This window comes from Urocitellus parryii, unplaced genomic scaffold (genome assembly GCF_045843805.1).
Source record: "Urocitellus parryii isolate mUroPar1 unplaced genomic scaffold, mUroPar1.hap1 Scaffold_87, whole genome shotgun sequence".
Classification (NCBI taxonomy): domain Eukaryota; kingdom Metazoa; phylum Chordata; class Mammalia; order Rodentia; family Sciuridae; genus Urocitellus; species Urocitellus parryii.
The window spans coordinates 1,017,170-1,030,377 of NW_027554208.1; the positions used below are offsets into that span (position 1 = coordinate 1,017,170).

The following is a 13,208-nucleotide window of genomic DNA, read 5'->3' on the forward strand; positions in this document are numbered from 1 at the left end:
GCGGGGTGCGGGGCGGAGTGGGGGGGAGAGTACACAGAGTAGTGAGAAAGAAAAGTGCCATCACCTAGCCAGCCAAGGCAGCCGGTTCAACCCCCTCATTCACCCTCACACCCAGAGACCCACCCTAACCTGCTCAGAGTTTCAGTAACAGCAGTGATACTTGTTCTGGTGAACAGTGGGGAACGCTGCTGCCTGGGAGGAGAGGAATCTTCCCTTGGGCCCACCCAAATATTGGAGTTACTTGCTAAGAGGAAAACAGGTCTTTCCACAAAGGGTGTGGCTACTTAGCCCATTGCAGCCTCATACAAGTTACAGCTTTGAAAACAGATAATTCCATGTCCATGGAGATGCCGCCTTTGCTAGGATGATTTTCAATCTTATCCTATGAGTAAATGGAAAGTATCATCAAGATTTGGTTATGCTAATATAAACCATAGTTTCAGAAGGTAACAGCTGGCCAGTTACGGTTGAGAAAGCTTATGCTCATCTTGAGAGAGTATGGAGGATTCTGCATGGAGGCCCTCTGATTCTGATGGGACACAGGACAGTACACAAGTAAGCAACTGGGTACCTAAGGCAATCCTGGGAGCATGTAGAAGACAGTAGGGGATAAATATTCACAACGCAGTGCAAGAGCAGGAGCTGGAAATCAACAATCAATTCCAAAGTTGAGTCAAGGACTCTAGGGAAATGGTGGGTGTGAGTATCAAAGCAGGAAAACAACTCTTCCTAATCATCTGTGGGAACATCTTCTAGAAATTGTTCAAATATTGCTTTCTTTGAAATGATCGGTTTTTTTAATTTGACCTCACATGGAGCTGTGAAGTGACTTTTGCTCAAGGGCATCTTCAAGGCCTTGACAGATATTACTATATGATAAGCATATCCCAGTTAGACATTAAACAAACATGTGATATGCCTACCTACAGTGGGAGTGATAACTAGCCCTTAGGCCACGTGTGCTATAGGCCTTATCTCTTCAGTATGGAAAAATTTATATTTCCATTAGCTAATCCCACTGTGCTATCTTCTCTGAATACATTTTATAGATGTTTACATCTCTTTGTACATTCTAATTTTATTTCATTTTACATTAAGGGTTTTTTATCTAGATTATAGCAGAAACTACAAAAGCATTTTTCTCTGTGTTGGGCAGGAACTTTCTGCATTTTTGAGTGTATGTAGAGTGGGGTTCTAATAACAAATGGAAATTTGAAAGATGGTACCAAGAATAACAATTTTAAAAGTCATTTAACTCTTAGAAGAAAATGTAGGTGAATATCATTATCACCTTGATGCAGGGAGGAATTTTTTTATTCTAATTTGTTATATATGACAGCAGACTGCATTACAATTCATATTACACATATAGAGCACAACTTCTCATATCTGGTTGTATACAAAGTATATTCATATCATTCGTGTCTTCATACACGTACTTGGGGTTATGATGTCTATCACATCCCACCATCTTTTCTAGCCCCATGCCCCCTTCCTTACCCTCCCCTCCATTTGCCCTATCTAGAGTTCATCTAATCCTCACATGCTCCCCCTCCCAACCCCACTATGAATTAGCTTCCTTATATCAGAGAAAACATTCAGCATTTGGTTTTTTGGGATTGGCTAACTTCACTTAGCATTATATTCCCCAACTCCATCCATTTACCTGCAAATGCCATGATTTTACTCTCTTTTATTGCTGAGTAATAGTCTATTGTGTATATATACCACATTTTCTTTATCTATTCATCTACTGAAGGGCATCTAGGTTGGTTTCACAGTTTAGCTATTGTGAATTATGCTGCTATAAACATTTAGTATGCTGTTTTTAAGTCCTTTGGGTATAGAGTGAGGAGTGGGATTGCTGGGTCAAATAGAAGTTCCATTCCCAGTTTTCCAAGGATTCTCCATACTGCTTTCATTTTGGCTGTACCAATTTGTAGTCCCATCAGCAGTATATGAGTGTGCCTTTTCCCCCACATCCTTGATGCAGGGAAAAAATTTTTAAATAAGATGCCACATGCACAAATATTAAAGAAAAGATTATTTAAAAGCTATATTTTATAAATAGAAACTCAGGAAAAATGGGAGGAATTTTGATTGTTTCTCAAAAACTTTAGTTTTAAGAGATGGTGAAATGACTGCACTGATATTCTGTTACATGATTCATAATATGCTCAACGTATTGACAGAAAACTAGTTCTCCCTTGATGTGAACTTTGTGTCTGGGATTTGAAAAATGGCACTATAGTGAAGATGTGGTATATATCCACAAGACATAAAGAGAGTGGTTTGTTGTGCTTTGTTTTGCTCTTCTCCACAAAGGACAAACCAAACAAATGGAAAAAGTTACCGAAATGGTTTTCTGAAGGAAGATGCCAGATTCAATGTGACTTTTTTCCTATAATGAGAATACATTTATCCCCAGAGAGTACTAAGACTCTAGTAAAACTTTCTGTGCTCCTCTCATACAAATACTACTTGCTTTTAAGATTTATTTCTACTTTTCAGTTTGTTACCTAGATGAGTAGCTCTTGACCAAGAATTTATATTAGAAACATCTGAGAATATGAAAAAATAAAATACAGACCATGGACCCAACTGCAGTGATATTGATTTAGAAAGTCTGCGTGGGGTTCTGGCATCTATATTTTTAAACATTATATTCCCCCAAAGAGGCTGAAGCAGGAGGATTGTAAGTTTGAGAATAGCTTGGGCAACTTAGTATACCCTGTTAAAAATAGAAAGGGCCGAGGAAGTAGCCAAGTGGTACACTTAGCACCTGCCTAGCAAGCGTGAGACCCTGGGTTCAACCAGTAATACACACACACACACACAAACACGTTTTCCCCAGATGATTCTAGTTGAAAACTGTTGTGACAGACCTTTGGATTCCTGACTGTGATTAAGAATATTGCTTAAATCCTCAATCTTTATGACTGATCTTCACCCCATGTTCTTCCATGTTCTTCCCATTTTGGCCTCCCGAGGCTCTTGTCCAGTAGCCACACATGCAAGTCATACTGAACAAATAATGTGTAGAACAAGCAGTAGCCTGGTAGCACCAAATCACTAGCATGTAATAACAAGATGAGATCACTAAAAAGATGAGAAAATGCTGAGAAAATACAAGAATGATAGAGTGCCTGGAAGCACATTAAGACTGAGGCCTGAAGAAAAAAGAACAGAACAGCTATCGTTCTGTTGGGAGGAAAGGTCTAAACTCTAACCCCCTGTTGTTTCGGGAAACATTCCTCATATAATATAATCCCTGTCCCTGCTGTCTCTTTACAGGAGTTTTCCATTGGTCACCTATCCTCAGTGGATTGTTGCAACACTGCTCTTATTTCCAAGATCTGGGGAGACAAATTTCCCTTCTTCACTTACTTTGCAGTTATGTTCACTAATGTTCTACATCATTTGAAATGAAGGCTTTCTCTTCTCCAACCTTCGTATACAAGCTAACTTCCACGTAACAGAGGTCACACTCGTTCCCTGCTTACCACCTTCCATAGTAAGGAAAGGATTTTGGACAAACATAATTCTCCAATTTTTAACACTTGCAGCTGGATGGGTGAAATTCCAATGGTTGAGAAGAGATTCAGAGAGGGTCTTCTCAATTTTATTGGGGTCTTTGTATGTAGTTCAAAGATTTCTTAAAATGTTCCTATTGCCCTCAGGGATGATCTAATTTTGTCACTAAAACAAACAAATCAATTCACTATGGTAAATATTGGGTGTGATTTTTTTTTTCCTGTTGAGGATTGAACCCAGGGCTCTATCATTGAGCCTTAGCCCCAGCCTTGGGCTTCAACTTTTTATACTAGACCTAGGTGGGTTAAAAAAAAAAAGGAAAATTGTTGATCAGTTATTGAGGCAACATATGAAATGAATTTTTTAAAGTGTTTTCTAGGAATTTAACCAAATTTTAACATCACCATAAATATCATCTCCATAATGAATGCATATAATAAACCTATGTGGGAGGGTCTGGGATAGGCCTTTAGGACTAATAATAAGCCAGACTTGAGGATATAGTTAACCAGGCTACTACTAGCTATATAGTACAGAAACCTCAATTAACACTGCATGAGAAACTCACTTTTATCCACTTTATTCTCCAACAATAATGACTGCCAAACTAGTGACTAGGCCTCTTTGTGACAAGGTCTGGGTAATTTTCTTGCAGCTCAGAAGCTGTAAATTTTCTTTCTAGTTTCAATGTTTTGGAAAGGGTTAGGGAAAGCATGCATAAGAGAGTAAAGGAAATATACATAACCTTTGGACTTATAGAGACATTTAAATATTTGTACAATTAATTATAGAAACACTTTATCATATTTAGTCTATATTACAACCAATGATGATTCCTCAACATTTATTCTGTTTCAACTACTGATCTGGTTCCTCTGTTGCCACACAGATAATTGAGTTCTGATTCTTCTTTTCCATCAGTTACTTTTACCAAAAGTGAAAGAAACAGGCCAAGAAAGAGCAGGTGTTTCCGTTTTTTAAGTGATTCTCTAAATACAGAAAACTTCACAAACCTTTTTTGGCTTGTATTCCAAGAGTTAGGAAGTCAACAAGTGCCTACTATGTGACAAGCACTGTTATAGGCACTTAGAATACTATGGAAATCAACAGATAGAGGACCTGCCCCTTCAAGGAGGGAAGAAGACTGGAACCCTTGAAATATATACTCTACAAAAAGAATGTTTCTGACGTACTGGGCTTAATTGTTGGACTGCGCATGTGAGAGCTTTCTTTTCTCTCCCTCTTAGCTAACTATTCATTCACTAGCTCTACACATATTCTAACTAGAAGTGGCTAAAAGCCTACTTATTCCAAATCAACGTTAAAATCTGAGGTTTTTTCCACTTCCTCTTTCTAATGTACAAAATTGGTTATTTTAAGTATTTCGTTTTTTTTTTTCTTTTTCTTTTTTTGGCGCTAGGGATTGAACCCAGAGTTGCTTTACTACTGAACTACACCTCGCCCTTCTTATTTTTTGAGACAGGGTTACTAAGTTGCCTAGGGCCTCATTAAGTTGCTGGGACTGGTTTTGATTTTGCAATCCTCTTATTTCAGCCTCCCAAGGGGCTGGGATTACAGGCCTGCACCATCACATCCAGCAATATTTCATTTTAGACACTATTCACATTAGAAAATGCTCTGCAGTTACAAGGTCACTTCACTAAAGAATGCTTATTAAATTTGTCAGTGAGCCCACTTTTTCATGAACAAGCTAGAAGAAACAAGTGTATTTTTTGTCTTTCATTTCCTATTTCAGATCTCTGACCTTAAAAAAAATGTGGTATTAAGAAACTAAGTCTTGAAAGAGACTGGCTGAGCCCCCAAACTTACCATGCTTCTATTGAATAGTTTCTACTCTTTGTCTTATCTAAGTAACTGAATTAGCTTATAATTTCATCACATAATTCTGTTTTGTTTCTCTTCTTAATGTCTTAAGTGCTGGCCCAGTTAAAAGCCTCTGCCTATTTACCCATATTCAAACATTACCTAAGTCGATAAAAAGATCAAAGTCAGAAGCAGTGGCACATTCCCATAATCCCAGCTACTCCAGAGGCTGAGGCAGGAGGGTTACAAATTCAAAGCCTGCATCAACAATTAAGTGAGACCCTGTCTTGAAATAAAAATTAAAAGGGCTGGGATGTAGCTCAGTGGTAGTGTTCCTGGATTCAATGGCCAGTAATACAAAACAACATCAAAAACATAAAAGGCCAGGAACAGTGGCACACACCTGTAATCCCAGCAGCTTGGGAGGCTGAGACAGGAGGATCACAAGTTCAAAGCCAGCTTCAGCAACAGTGAGGTGCTAAGCAACTCAGTGAAACCCTGTCTCTAAATAAAATACAAAAATAGGGTTGGGGATATGGCTCAATGGTTGAGTGCCCCTAAGATTAATCCACAGTGCAAATAATAATAATAATAATAATAATGAGGTGAGATGGTTAGGCTCCACTTTCTTTCATTGCTTTTGTGAGAATATTTCAGTAATAAAATTGAAAGGAAAGAAAAAACTAGTAGGCATTTCTTCAAACACACATATTATTACAAATATTAAGTTAAAAGAAAATTTTCAGGGTGTTACCCTGACAGATGAGAAACCAAATTATTAAATTAAAGCATTTATAATAACAAAAAGAAGTCAGAAATTTGGAAGAATATTTAAATAAGGCTATAAACAAAAAGCACAAGTGAAAGCTAGGAAAAAATAAGAAATCCACTTATTGTAAAAGAGCTATATCTCCACTGCTTATATCAAATAGCTCCCACTAAATAGAAGTACACTTCAACTTCCTAGATATCTAGTGGAAATCAGTTTTATTCAATCATTCAAAAACATTTCTGAATGTCTATCATATGTCAGAGAAAGCACTAGTCTAAGTGCTAAGGGTACAAAAATTAACAAACACAAAGCCTTTGTATAATATAAGTTTATGCACTTCACTGTATCAGTGCTCTTAAATTGTTCTGTTTTATGGGTGAATTTAGTTTACCTACCTGTTTTAGTACTTGGTAGTGATTTAGAAGAATTTTTATTAAGTATTGTTTAACATTTCCATATAACCAAAATATATCCTTTATGACTTACTTCAGACTTTTTCCTGATAAAATTAATACACATTTTTGATAGAAATTTTGAGAACTTTTCTACACAGAAAAAAAATCATATGTACTCTTGTCATACAGAGATAATTACTATAGGTATTTTCTTTTAGAATTTTTTCCATGAATTGATTTCAGGTAACAGAAAATTCAACTCAAACTTGTTTAAATAATGAAAATAAAAAATGACTGGTTCACACAAACGAAAGATCCCCAGGTAAACTTGTGAGGCTACTTCACATGTATAGTATGTCATCAAGTTCCCTATTACTTCCTTCTCTCTGTTGTGCCAAACTTGGTATCTGCATCATTTTGAGGATGATTTCTTTCACGGTCCCAAGAAGGCTGTCAGCATCTTCCTCTTGTCCAGCAAAAAAGAACATCAATATTTTCTGCAAAAGTCTTAAGAGTCATTATGTTGAAGTACATTAGGGTAAATGCCCACTCTGACTTAAATCACTAAGTTCAAAAGCATGCCATGTACTGATTGGATAGGCAAGGTTACATTACCACTTAAGGTGGAAGGATGTCAACTTCTCTGGGAACATATAGATACCTAGAGAAAAATGGTACTGTTGTAAGGAGGAGGAGAGTTTTCCAGAAACTAAATATTTCAGGATGAAATTGACCAAAAGTAAACTGTTACATTGTGTACATGTACAAATAAATAACAATGAGTTCCACTAATTTGTGTAAATATAATAGTCCAATAAAAAGTTAAAAACACACAAACACACAAGAAGCTGTTTTAAAAGAAACTTACATCATATTAGATATATTCAAACAACACATTTTAAGACATTCTTTTACATTTCTATTCTTCAATTACACTTAATTGCCACTTTTTCATGGAAGATCATCCTCAAATTTTCATTAGGTAGGGCTGGGGTTATGGCTCAGCAGTAGAGCACTCAACTAGCATGTGCAAGGCGCTGGATTCCATCCTCAGCATCACATAAAAATAAATAAATAAAATAAAGATATTGTGTCCAACTACAACTAAAAGTATATTTAAATTTTTTTTTCATTAGGTAATACTTAATTTTCACCATTTCATTAGAAATGCTGAAAATATCTATGGGTTAAAATGTTAATATTATTAAAGGAAAAAGGTACTAAAATCTCATATGTATTATAATCCCATTTTCCTTAAATAAGCTGCATGTGCACAGAAAGTGATATAATATCATTTATAATATTAACAGGTTATTTATAGGTATGATTTCACTTCCTTCATTCCATTCTGTATTATCTGAATATTTTATAATGGTTATTTACACTTTAAAAATCAGAGAAAAATCAGAACTACTTCATTTTGGAAAAAGCAAAATTTTATCAGGAATCTATATGCACATCACATTGTCTCAACATATACCTACATGACACTTATCATTGAGTCAAAACACTTGTTTTATTTCTCCTCTCAATCAGCTGGAGTTGAAGGCAACGGGTTCAATGGCTACAAATAACTTATTTGTAAGTAGTGGAAGTTAAGATAAATTTATAGTTCCTATTCATTGGTCTGCATAACTTTGAGCTTTTCCTCACTCAGTTAACATTATAATTAATAGAGATCTGCATTACACAGAATGATTAGTAGATTTGATAATGAAATCAAATGATTTTCTTATGGCTTTCACCACTAATTGCTTACATAAACATGACTTTTCACTGAAGTCTGTCATCTTTTTCTTCACTTTGTTCCTACAGTTTCCCTCCACAAGATATTCTTGGAAAACTCAATCAGTCCACACAGATGTCTCTTCAAACCACACCTTTAGTGCTATTCTATCTCTTGAGCTTCTCTTTTTTCTCTCTGGGTATCTACCAGAAATGTTTATGCACATACACCAATGCCTTCATAAGTAGTTAGCTCACAAGACAGTGAGGTCTTTCATTCTAATTCTCACCCCTAGTCAGTTGGGTGTTCTAATCCCATAAGGCCTCAGATGGAGCAAATAACTTCGTCAAGAAAAAAGACGACACAAGATTGCTTCCCAAAGTTTTAGATTTTAGGTCTAAAACCAAATTCACCCTCCTTGTAACTGTTTTAGGAATATTTCTTCCTTTCATCTTCAGATAAAAGAATTACAGAAAACAATGGATTTTAAAACTGGAAGAGATATTAAAAGCTCACTACACCAATATCTTCTCTTCATTGCAATACATGAGGAAATACATAGTTTAATTAACGCCTTCTTCTTTGTTAGCCCTATTAGTCACATCAGTTCTCATTTTAGAATATTTCTTAAGCCAATTCCATTCTTTTCACTGCCATCATCCTAGAGTAGGCCTTCATTTCCTTATGTCTTGGGTTTTCCCCAAATCACCCTACTGCTTTTCTTGCCTTCAGTCTTTCAACTAATCCTGGGAAAGCTTCCAGATCACACATCCAAAAGTAGTGTGATCATGTTTCTGTGGGGGAAAAATTTGATGGTTTCACTGTGGTCAAAGAATGAAATTCAAATTCTAAGGCTAATCTAAGGAACCTCCTACAGGTTGATGCTAACTTTCTAGGCCTATCTTCTTAGTAGTCCCCTAATATTCAAAGCTTAGTAAGTATTTATTTAATTGAATTAATCTCCAAACTTTCTAAATAGAGATAACTGTGGTATTAAGAAGATTTTTTTATTTTAAGTAGCCAGGTTCAAGGGAAACATAAAAGGATGTTAAAATGAAAAACACAACGAACAAAGAAGTGTAAGAAAGTAGGAGCAGGATGCATGCCTTTTCTATAGTTTCAATAATGTTCATTTTCTCGAAGTTTCATACCCTTTAACCTATGATCAACTTACTGAGTCATTTCTCGGAAGCCACAGAGTTTTATATCTTTACACTGAAACTGCAGAGATGACAGGATGACAAGAATGTCCTTAAGTTGCCAGACAGAACAGTTTTTAAAAATGCAAAGATTTAAAAAAAAATGCTGTGGAGATATTAAGTGGGATCAGGTTATAAATCTTTTAAAATATGAAATAATTTTGATTCTCATGGCATTAGCCAAGTACTGGGCTTCTTCAGTTTTCAAAATGGCACACTGTATCTGAGGACCTTGACTTCAGGCTCAGAGGTTAGCCTCCGATACAGGCAGATTCTTCTCAGTATATTGAGGGAATACTGCCTTTATGTTTCCCCCAAATTAGAAATACAAGCAGTTACTAATAAGGCCCTTATTCTAAAATCAAACACAATGCTAAAGCTTTACACTTTAATCTGATTTCGAAGGTCAAGGTCACACTTCCTTAGGAAAGATGGGAGGCAGGATTCGACACTGATCGGAGTCTCAGTCCTTGCTTTTATGTTCTGTGCTATGCAAAGACTACACTAACCAAGAGGGGAACTAGCAGATCTCAATACACGAGACTGACGTTAGCCAGAAAGACGAGACAGCTCCGCAGTCGACCAGAGGAGAGACCAGCAACCCCTGGAAATCCCCCGCGGCGACCGCCATCTTCTAGGGGCCGGGCCGGAAGTCGCGCGGCTGCAGACTGTGGTGGCTGGGCGGGGCCTAGCGCGGGGGCGGTGTGGCCCTGAATGAAGCTGGAGACTGGGGCGGGGCCTGAAGCGGGGGCGGGCTGTGCGGTTAGTCTAGGGACCCGGGGCGGGCCTGAGGAAGGGGCGGGGGCTGTGCGACTGGAGGCTGGGGCGGGCCTGCAGGCGAGGCGCGCGCCAGGTTGCTCGAAGCTGGAGGCCGGGGCGGGGGCTGAAGGCGGGACGGGGGCGGGGACAAAAGCCGGCACCGGGAGGGGCCGACCCGGCCACAGTGGCTTACCCCACCTCACTTTCTCGAAACGTGCGGCCGCACTCTGCCGAGGAGGGCTTGGGGCGGGAGATGACGGTGATTTCCTCGCTGCTTGGCCCTCGGCAAGCACCGACTCCCTTCTCGCGGCCGCAGGGCTGCAGACGCAGCAGGTGAGCTAGGGCCCCTGGGCGCGGACCCGCCTAGCCCTGACTCTGCCTAGCGGGCACCCGATGCTCCCGCCCCCGCCCTTCGGGGCTGGGCTGGTGGACGGCGCCCGGCCCTCCCTCTGCAATCAGGCCCCGCGGCCAGCTGCCTGCGTCTGCTCGCCTCTGCCTCTCAGCGCCTGCCTTTGGCCCGAGTGGGACCACCTGGGAAGGCTTGCGCAGGAAGGGCGGCTTGTTCCCTCCCGTGGCAGAACAACCATTCCCAGTGTGGACAGCTCCTCACTGCACGTGTATCCACCCTGTCATTCTCCGACTCTTCCTTTTATCCCGCGGGTGGCCACAGTATCTGCCCTCCTGAAAGCATCTGCTCAGGTACCTAGAGCATTTTAGTTAACCATGACCTTGTGACTTCCATGCCCTGCAAAGTTGAGTGACCACCTTTTTCTTACCCGTTTGCCTTTTCCATTTCCACTGCTTTCCCAGGCGTTGGGTGGCAACTGCCCTCTGGACAGTATTTAGTTAGGGACTCTCCGCACTCCTTATCTGGAAGGGCTAAAGTCTGTCCCTGAAGATAAAGGAAGATGGAAATGCTCAGCGCTCCACACCATGGGTTCCCTAGGGAGGATATTTGGTCCCCAGCAAGTAGGTGGGAGTGGATGAATGGTATGACTGTTCGTATTGTAGAATTCTTTAGTAGTTTCTCACTGTATTGGGCTTTTCCCATGGGATAAAGGATGTCCGTGTTTGAGAAATAGCCTAAGAGTTTACAGCTTTATCTTTGATGTTAACACACACCGTTTTCACTTAATAATTATTTGCAATTTATGTGGTTTGCAGAAGTTTTCTAAGTCAAATATGAAGGAGCCAGACGCAGTTTGTATACATAATTTCTCCAGTACCTGGTCCGGTGAACCGTCTTGTACTGTGACAGGTCAACTTGTTTGTTCTGTAACAAGCCTTATTTTTATAGATGAAAAGACTGGGTGTAATTTTTAAAAACTTCCCTTGCTATGGTTTCTGTTCATTTTTAAAATATGCTTTTGGAAACATATTTTCTTCACGTTTAAAATAGATTTAAGATGAGCCAGGAGTGGTGGCACAAGCCTGTAATCTCCCTGCTACACGACAGGCTGAGGCAGGAAGATTACAAGTTTAAGGCCAGCGATTTAGAGAAACCCTGTCTCAAAATAAGAAATAAAAAGGACTGGGATGTAACTCAGTGGTGGAGCAATCCTAGGTTCAATCCCTAGCACCTCTAAAAGAAAAAAAAAAGATTAGGATGGATAAAACTTTTAAATCCTTTTGATTGTTTTGACTTTTCCCTCAGCAGGTGTTGCTTTTATAATACTGGAAAACATTAAAAGAAACCTCATAGGAAGGAAGAAGTTACTTTTCAAAGTTTTTTCTTTTAATTTTCAATTAATTGAAAGTTAACTCTGGACATTGCTACAATTTTTTGACCATCAGAGAGAAAAATGAAGAGCTCCCTTTACTGTTAGCAGCTATTTAAGATCAAACTAAATTAAATTCAACCTCCCTTAATTTGATTATAAAACAGAAGCTGATAACTTCATGACATATGCTATCCTCTAGTTTAGTTGTAGGATCTTTAATACCTAGTATGTTTGGAGAACCAGGAATACATTTTATTAACTTTGTTACCATTCTTATTAGGACTATAGCTTCTAATAGCAATTGCTACCATTTCTTAAAGGCCTACTTTGTGATAAGCTGTGCATAAAATAGCCCATCTACCCAATATCCCTCTGAGAGGGTTTTTACTGTCATTTTACAGTTGAGGAAACTGAAATTCTGGGAGGTAGAGTCACTGACCCAAGGTGTTGGTAATTGTTATGGTCCAGAATCTGTTAGATTCTTTTCACTGAACTACTGTTAGTTACAATTGTTTTCAAAAAATATTGGACTACATTGATGTTTTTGTGGTCCAAATAAGAGGTTGTGGAGCAGTATGACTTATTAATGCTCCAAACAAAGAGAACTTTTGAAAAACATCAGAAGACTGGAATAGTTTATCACCTTCTTTACAACTGCCTTTCCAAGTCCACGTTTCTTAATGGCTCCAAATGTTTAACATCTTTGTTTACCAGCTGCTTCAAGTATGGGTATTTGTACCAATGAATAACTTTCCCAGGATATAATTTGATGCTCATTTGGTAAACTTCAAGTACGTGAGTGTTGTCAGGTTTGTTTATATTGAACCACTCCTGTCTAATCCTGGTAGAAAAATACCTGTCCTAATCCAGATTGAATGTAAGATTTTAAAGTGGTTTGGTTTATACAAGGATAGGATAGAGAAAACTCTCTTAACACATCCCCATATATCACCTGGTGATCTCTGGCCTGCCATGTGAGTCTTTTAATGTGCTAAGGATATTTGATAACTTAACCATGCAGGGTATTATAAATTTCAGGAAGCATGAGCCGTTTTACTTTCTGCCTTATATAAGGCCACTTTAGATGGTAAACCCAGAATAATTACTTAGAAATTGGCAATAATTATCAATTAACTTCAAATTACTAATAAAATTACTAATAAAAGCTCTTTAACTTGAGTCATCCAAACCTCTTCTTCATTGTGTCCCTGGCAGCAAGAGGAGAGTCTGATAATTTTTTGTCATATTAACATACAGAATTTGTTCTTTGTTGAGCAT

The 13,208-nt window shown here is 38.6% G+C and overlaps 1 protein-coding gene across 1 annotated transcript in view; it reads left to right on the plus strand.

Annotated features, from left to right (window-relative positions):
* The first annotated feature begins 10,846 nt into the window (after positions 1–10,846).
* LOC144253040 (lysosomal cholesterol signaling protein-like) overlaps positions 10,847–13,208 on the plus strand; it is a 48,343-nt gene continuing 45,981 nt past the window's right edge. Inside the window, exon 1 of the mRNA XM_077794994.1 lies at positions 10,847–10,908. The gene's annotated coding sequence lies outside the window, so the exon portion shown is untranslated. The remainder of the gene's footprint in view (positions 10,909–13,208) is intronic.